The 8,360-nt window shown below is 41.7% G+C and overlaps 1 protein-coding gene across 1 annotated transcript in view; it reads right to left on the bottom strand.

Annotated features, from left to right (window-relative positions):
- LOC309644759 (zinc finger protein 75A-like) overlaps positions 1–8,360 on the bottom strand; it is a 37,112-nt gene that overhangs the window by 12,932 nt on the left and 15,820 nt on the right. The window lies entirely within an intron of this gene.

The following is an 8,360-nucleotide window of genomic DNA, read 5'->3' as shown; positions in this document are numbered from 1 at the left end:
AGCATATATCAGAATTTCCTTTCCTTTTATTGCTAAACAACATTCCATTGTATGGATATACCACATTTTATTTATCCATTTATTAGCTGATGGACGTTTGGGTTGTTTCTAGTTTGGGGCTATTGTGAATAATGCTGCTATGTACATTCATATAGTAGTTTTTTGTGGACACAGGTTTTCTATTCTCTTGGGTCTATATGTAGCAGTGGAATTGCTGGGACAAATGGTAATTCGATGTTTAACTTTTGAAGTTAGTGCCAATGTGTTTTCTACAGTGGCTGAACAATTTAAATTCCCACCAGCAGTGTATGAGGGTTCTAATTTCTCCACATCCTCAATAACACGTTCTTATCTATTATCCACATGCTAGTGGATAGTATCTCATTGTGGTTTTGATTTTCATTTCCATGATGGCTAATGATGTTGAGTGCCTTTTTATGTGCTGACTGGTCATTTGTATATCTTATTGTGAGAAATGCCTATTCAAATCCTTTGCCCTTTTCAATATTAAATTCTCTACTACTGAGTTTCTTTCATGTAGTGTTAAATAATGCTGCTTGAGATGAAGTTTCTGAGCACTTGGGGGTTGATGGTTGTGAAAAGTTGAGACATAGACCAAAAAAAACAAAAAACAAAAAACAAACAAACCCTTTTAGCAAGTAGAATTGCTTATATACTAAAGTGCCTAAATTTTCGTAGGTGTTTTCTTTGTGACTGAATGTATCTAGACTTCTTGTCTCCGCCTTTAATGCTCTAATCATGTCATTCATAAGAATTTTAAAATTTAAAATAAAAATATCAAAGATACTCTTCAAATGTGAATGCTAAAGTCCACTCTCAAAAAAGTAGAGTGCCTAAGTCAATTCAATCACATCTATTTTTTAAATTAATATTAAGGTATGTAAGACAGTAGAGTTGTGTTTTTCCTATTCTATTTTGGGGAAGCTGCAGTTGGTCTTGAAGATAAGGCAGAGTGAGAAACTGACCATGGAAAGCCAATCTGCCAAACAAATGAATGATACAAATATTATACAAATTGTTTAAACCATGTAAAGAAACCTAGAAAATGCCCACTTTATCCCCAACCTAGCATTCTTTAGAAGCAAAAACACAAAACCAAAAATACTTGTGAACATAAAATCCCAGCACCTAAAACAATGCCTGGCATGCAGAAAGTGCGCAATAAACATTTGCCCAATGTTGAATGAATACATGAACATTCACAGTGCATATTGCTCCAAAAGTTCTAGGGAGCAAACATCCACAGGCAGAAATAGAACCAGTTTTTGGCAGCAGGTTAATGTGTCAATTTGGGAACTGCAGGTGATAAACACTAGTTTATGGCACCAGGAATACTGGTTACAAGTAACACTTGGTTTGTTAAGTCGATTTTTATAAATGTTAAACTACAGCAAGTATTAATTGGTCATAAAATGATCTTTCAAAGCATTTTGCACCACACTTCTTGACTATTAGAGCACTGGGTGTTGAAGTACAGAGTAACTACTTTAGAATAACTCCAGAAAGAGAATCAAGGGAAGGAGTGGACACCAACCAAGGAAAAGGAGAGAAAATTCCTCATGAAGAGGAAGTATGGTGCCAAATGGGGATGGAAATAGAAAAGGAGTATTAAATTTCCACATCATTTTTCATCTTAGTGGTTACCAAAATGCTATAGTTAAATGCTAATAAAAAGAAATACCAGGACTTCCCTGGTGTCACAGTGGTTAAGAACCCGCCTGCCAATGCAGGGTACACGGGTTTGAGCCCTGCTCTGGGAAGATCCCACATGCCGTGGAGTAACTAAGCCCCTGCACCACAACTACTGAGCCTGCGCTCTAGAGCCTGCGAGCCACAACTACTGAGCCTGTGTGCCACAACTACTGAAGCCCACGCGCCTAGAACCCGTGCCTGGCAGCAAGAGAAGCCACTGCAATGAGAAGCCCGCCCACTGCAACGAAGAGTAGTCCCCGCTCGCTGCAACTAGAGAAAGCCTGCATGCAGCAACGAAGACCCAACACAGCCAAAAATAAATAAATGAAATAATAATAAAAATAAATAAAATAATAAAAATAAATAAAATAAAATAAATTTGTTTAAAAGAAAAAGAAAGAAATACCATCAAGTAGGAATGGTTAGAAGATAGCTCAGGATTAGGCATATGATTAGAGGGAATTATAACAAATTCTAATGTTTTTAGTATTCATTTACACATAATTTCAATTAAGAAAAAAAGAGAAAAACAAAGTAGGTAAATGAGGGCCACTTTGAGCTCCAGGGGAAATGTCCTATATGAACATGTTAGAGAGTAATTACTATTATTATTTTGTTCTTTAGTGGCTTCCAGGAAACCAACAATTAACTGTTGCCACTGAACTCTTAATGAGCGAATCACTCTGGGGCGTGTTAAAAGTTAGCAGTCCATCATGCAGTTTCAACTTACTAATAAATTGCTCTTGTGATCATTACAGGCATCTAGTATTCCTTCTGGAGCACCCTCATTATTATTTTTTAACATCTTTATTGGAGTATAATTGCTTTACAATGGTGTGTTAGTTTCTGCTGTGAAACAAAGTGAATCAGCTATACATATACATATATCCCCATATCTCCTCCCTCTTGCGTCTCCCTCCCACCCTCCCTATCCCACCCCTCTAGGTGGTCACAAAGCACCGAGCTGATCTCCCTGTGCTACACAGCTGCTTCACACTAGCTATCTGTTTTACATTTGGTAGTGTATATATGTCCATGCCACTCTCTCACTTCGTCCCAGCTTACCCTTCCCCCTCCCCGTGTCCTCAAGTCCATCTTCTATGTCTGTGTCTTTATTCCTGTCCTGCCCCTAGGTTCTTCAGAACCTTTTATTTTTTTTAGATTCCATATATACGTGGTAGCGTACGGTATTTGTTTTTCTCTTTCTGGCTTACTTCACTCTGTATGACAGACTCTAGGTCCATCCACCTCACTACAAGTAACTCAATTTCGTTTCTTGGAGCACCCTCATTATGAAGCATTCAGGTTGCCTGCTGTTCTCATAAATGAATACCCCCTGGCGGGGGGGGGAGATCAAGAGGGTCCTCTTACAAAGTCATCCTGAGAAGTTGTTGGTCAAGTTCTGGTTGCCATTTGAGGGAGGGAAAGGCAGCTCCCACATTCTCAATTAAGCTTGCCTCTTGTGGGAGAGAAGGCTTCTGTTGAGTGGGAATTTTTTCTCAAAGACAGATTAGGGTATGATTGTCAAGATGTATTTCTCTTTTAAATGGAACTATTTATGCATGAAATGCCTTAACGTCTGAGATTTGCTTTAAAATACTCCAAAAGAAACAAAATAAAAACAAAAACTGGAGAGGTTAAATGAAACAAAATAGGTAAAATGTTGATAATTGTTGACGCCTACATAGGGTTCATTACATTATTATTCTCTACTCACTCTTAGAAACCGGGGTCAGAAACCTCACAGGTCTCCAAATTGAATCAGGGTTGTTAGGAAGGAGGAAAGGAAAAACGGATGCTAAGAGGCAACCAACAAATGTCTACTACACGCCTCACCTGTAAAACTTCCAGTATAATAGAATAGAGGACATTGAATGATAGCTTCTAAAACTGTAACAGACATAGTTGTGAAGCTATAATCAGAGATCAGGGACCTGGACAGTCCCTGAGACTGAGAGATGAAAGGTTACCTTAACGAAAGAACATGCAGTGTCTGGGGTGGATGGGAACAGTGGTGAGGAATTCTATGAAGCAAACATTACCCTAATACCAAAAACCAAAATAAAGACATTACTAATATCTCTCATGAACATAGATTCCAAACTCCTCAACAAAATATTAACAAATCAAATTCAACAATGTATAATAAGAGTTCTACAGTGGGATTTATTCCAGGAATGCAAGACTGGTTCGATATTCAAAAATTAATTAATGTCAGGACTTCCCTGGTGGCGCAGTGGATAGGAATCCGCCTGCCGGTGCAGGGGATGCGGGTTCGAGCCCTGGTCCAGGAAGATCCCACATGCCACGGAGCAACTGAGCCTGTGCGCCACAACTACTGAGCCTGCACTCTGGAGCCCGCTAGCCACAACTACTAAAGCCCGCGCGCCTAGAGCCTGTGCTCTACAACAAGAGAAGCACGCGCACTGCAACAGAATAGCCCCTGCTTGCCGCAACTAGAGAAAGCCTGCACACAGCAACGAAGACCCAACAAAGCCAAAAGTAATTAATTAATTAAGAACTTATACAAAATTAATTAACGTAATCCATCACATCAACAGGCTAAAGAATAAAAATCAATACTGTCAAGATGGTAATTCTTCCCAACTTGATCTATAGATTCAATGGAATCCCAATAAAAATCCCAGCAAGGGCTTCCCTGGTGGCACAGTGGTTAAGAATCCGCCTGCCAATGCAGGGAACACGGGTTTGAGCTCTGGTCTGGGAGGATCCCACATGCCGCGGAGCAACTAAGCCCGTGTGCCACAACTACTGAGCCTGCATTCTAGAGCCCATGAGACACAACTACTGAGCCCACGTGCCACAACTACTGAAGCCTGCATGCCCTAGAGCCCGTGCTCCGCAACAAGAGAAGCCACCTCAATGAGAAGCCCGTGCACTGCAACGAACAGTAGCCCCTGCTCGTTGCAACTAGAGAAAGCCCGCACACAGCAATGAAGACCCAACGCAGCCAAAAATAAATAAATAAAATAAATTTATTTTTAAAAAAATCCCAGCGAGTTATTTTCTGGATATTGACAAATTGATTTTTAAATATAAATGGAGAGGCACAAGACCCAGGATATCCACCATGATATTGAAGGAGAAGAAAAAAGCTAGAGGACTGACATTACTCAACACTGACTTACTGTAAAGCTACAATAATCAAGACAGTGTGGTGCAGGTGAAAGGACAAATAGATCAATGGAACAGAATAGAGAGCCCAGAAATAGACCGACATAAATATGGACAACTGACTGTTGACAAAAGGGCAAAGGCAATAAAATGGAGGAAAGACAGTCTTTTTAACAAATGGTGCTAGAACAATTGGACATACACATGCAAAAAAAAAAAAAAAAGAATCTAGATGCAGATTTTACACCCCTCACAAAAATAATTCAAAATGGGTTCTAGATCTAAATGTAAACCAAAATAATAAAACTCCAGAAGATAAAACATAGGAGAAAACCTACATGACTTTGGGTTTGGTGATGACTTTATACAGTAGATACAACACTAAAGGCATGCTCCAGGAAAGAAATGATTGATAAGTTGGACTTCATTAAAATTAAAAACTTTTGCTCTGCAAAGACACTGTCAAAAGAATAAGACAAGCCACAGACCGGGAGAAAACATCTGTAAAATACTTATCTGATAAAGGAATTTTATATAACTTATGCAAAGAACTCTTAAAGTTCAACAATAAGAAAATGATCAACTTGATTAAGAAAGGGGCAGAAGATATGAACAGACACTTCACCAAACAATGTACACAGATGGTAAAAAATCATATGAAGGGCTTCCCTGGTGGCGCAGTGGTTGAGAGTCTGCCTGCCAATGCAGGGAACACGGGTTCGAGCCCTGGTCTGGGAAGATCCCACATGCCGCGGAGCAACTAGGCCCGTGAGCCACAACTGCTGAGCCTGCGCGTCTGGAGCCTATGCTCCGCAACAAGAGAGGCCGCAACAGTGAGAGGCCCGTGCACCGCGATGAAGAGTGGCCCCCACTCGCCGCAGCTGGAGAAAGCCCTCACACAGAAACAAACACCCAACACAGCCAAAAATAAATAATAATGAATTAATTAATTTTTTAAAAAAGGGGATAATTAAAAAAAAAAAAACCATATGAAAAGATGCTCCACATCATGTCATTAGGGAATTGTAAATTAAAGCAATGAGATACCACTATACGACTATCAGAATGGTGAAAATCCAAAAACACTGACAACTACATTATAAGAATATGGAAAAACAGAAACTCTCATTCATTGTTGATGGGAATGCAAAATGGCACAGCGTTTCCTGTTATTCTTCAGCAAATCCCAGACCACTCTGTGCCTGCCAATGGTTAGAGGACAGACTGTTTCCAGGTCCCAGATGGTGTACAGGACAAGAAGTAATTTGGGAGGGCATAGCACCCAGGTTAACTCCAAGGGATTAGCCAAAGAGAAAACAGGGTTCTTTCTGAGAAAAAGAGACCATACTTAAGAAGGGATTCCTGTCACTTGTGGAGACAGGTGAGAGATCATGATTTAGTTGAGTGATGATACTTCCTGAGATATCCGTGCCCTGGTCTCTCCTTTTCCTCCTTCTAAGACAGTGAGGGCTGATATGAGTGGTCGGGATGGTGGTGGAATGGAGCCCTGGCAGTCTGTCTCAGACAGCCTGAGGAGAAGAATGGGTAATAAGGAATCAGTCAGGAGCGCTGACTCCTAAATCCTGCTCCACAACATGCATGGACAACAATTTACTTTCTTCCTAGAACTCTTGTGGTATCTAAACTGGGAACCAGGAAATCTCAATTCCGTCCCTGCATCTTCTGCAACGCATCTTAAGGCAACCACTTCCTGAAATTTGTCTTATATACCTGATGTCTCAAGTGGGACTGATGGTCCCTGTTCTTCACCCCTCCTGGGGAGTAGATAAGCTTTGAAGTTGAAAGATCTTATACTGGGTTGTCAGCTTTGTAAAAGTGAAGTGCCATTTTCCAAACCCTTGTGTGTAAAACACTCGTTGCATAGCAGACGCTGGAAGCAATTGAGACTGTTGTTGCTAAACGTTTGGATCTTCTACTAGATACAGAAGATGCCAAACACAATTGTTTGCATTGACCTTCGAGAAACAAATTCTTTGGCTGGGGCCCTTGCAAGAGAGAAGTCTCCAAGTTCTCTCCTAGAAAGAGAATGCACGGGTACTAGTTCTACTCTGCCCGCAATATCTAACCATGGGACCTGAAGCTTCACCTTCCTAATGTTTAATGGTGATGCCTGTCCCACTACCCAAGAGGCTGTGTGGTGTAGAGGAAAGGGCATTTAATTGCGAGCCAGGTGGTGTGGGATCTAATTTTGTTCCACTAATTCAGATATTCTCTCAAGTTTCCATAATGGTGAAAGGATTAACTAGGTCAGTGTTTCCCAAACTGGTATTCCACAAAACTGAGAGATGGATGTTAGGTGTGAATGTCACACACCCACCACCACCACCACGATCAAATAAGACTGGCAATCACTGCGTGCTTATACTCCTCTCCTTTGACCCGGAGTTTACACCGTACATTTAATTTTTAAAAATAAATTTATCTATCTATCTATTTATGGCTGCGTTGGGTCTTCGTTGTTGCACCCGGGCTTTCTTTAGTTGCGTCTAGCGGGGGTTACTCTTCCTTGCAGTGCGCGGGCTTCTCATTGCGGTGGCTTCTCCTGTTGTGGAGCATGGGCTCTAGGCACGCGGGCTCAGGAGTTGTAGCACGAGGGCTCTAGAGCGCAGGCTCAGTAGTTGTCGCACACAGGCTTAGTTGCTCAGTGGCATGTGGGATCTTCTTGGACCAGGGCTCAAACACGTGTCCCCTGCATTGGCAGGCGGATTCTTAACCACTGTGTCACTAGGGAAGCCCTACACTGTATATTTAAACATAAACACTGAGAAGTCCTCCTATAACAAAACATTGACTTTAACCCACTGTCCCCAGACTTACTTGGGTGCCTAATACTTTTTTCATGGAATAGCTCTGCATATCTCACATTGTTCTCTACCTACATTTGGTACCCACTGACAGAACAGATTTCCAAGGCCCCTTCCAGGTCCTTCTATACACCTCGGTGTTGAGCGAGTCCTTGGGAAGAGATGTGCTGAGTGCCTGCAAGACCCCTAGGTCTGTGTGGGCATTCAGGCCCTTGCTAACAGCAAGTGTTGGAGAGCAGACACGGTGGGGGTGGGTGCTGAGAGGACAGGCAACCCGAGTGGAGGTGCTTTCCTTGGGGTGCACTTGGAATCCAGTCTTCCTATTCCAGGGTGAAGTTCCCTGAGCTCCAAGCTAGAGCATTCATTCAGATGGAATGATAGCCTTAGACATTCCAAAGTCCCCAACATAGGAATCCTCTGTGCATTCCTTCAGAGGGCCTGCATGCTCTTCTCTTCCATCTCTCCTGATAAAGAACAAGACCAGGACTCATGGCCATCACACATTTGTCAAGCACTCAATACCTGAAGAAGGGAGAACACTGGGCCAGGGGGTGCTCTGAGTAACCAAAGCTAATGTTCAGGTGGCTGTGGCAGTTTTTTTCCGTTTGATATAAGTGGACCCTTGAAGAACATGGGTTTGAACTGCAAGGCTCCACTTACATGTGGACTTTTTTCAATAAATAGCTA

The sequence above is a fragment of the Balaenoptera physalus genome (genome assembly GCF_965194825.1).
Source record: "Balaenoptera physalus genome assembly, chromosome: 16".
In the NCBI taxonomy this organism is placed as follows: domain Eukaryota; kingdom Metazoa; phylum Chordata; class Mammalia; order Artiodactyla; family Balaenopteridae; genus Balaenoptera; species Balaenoptera physalus.
The sequence above is the reverse complement of the archived record's forward strand: the minus strand, read 5'-3'. Positions and strand labels throughout refer to the sequence as shown.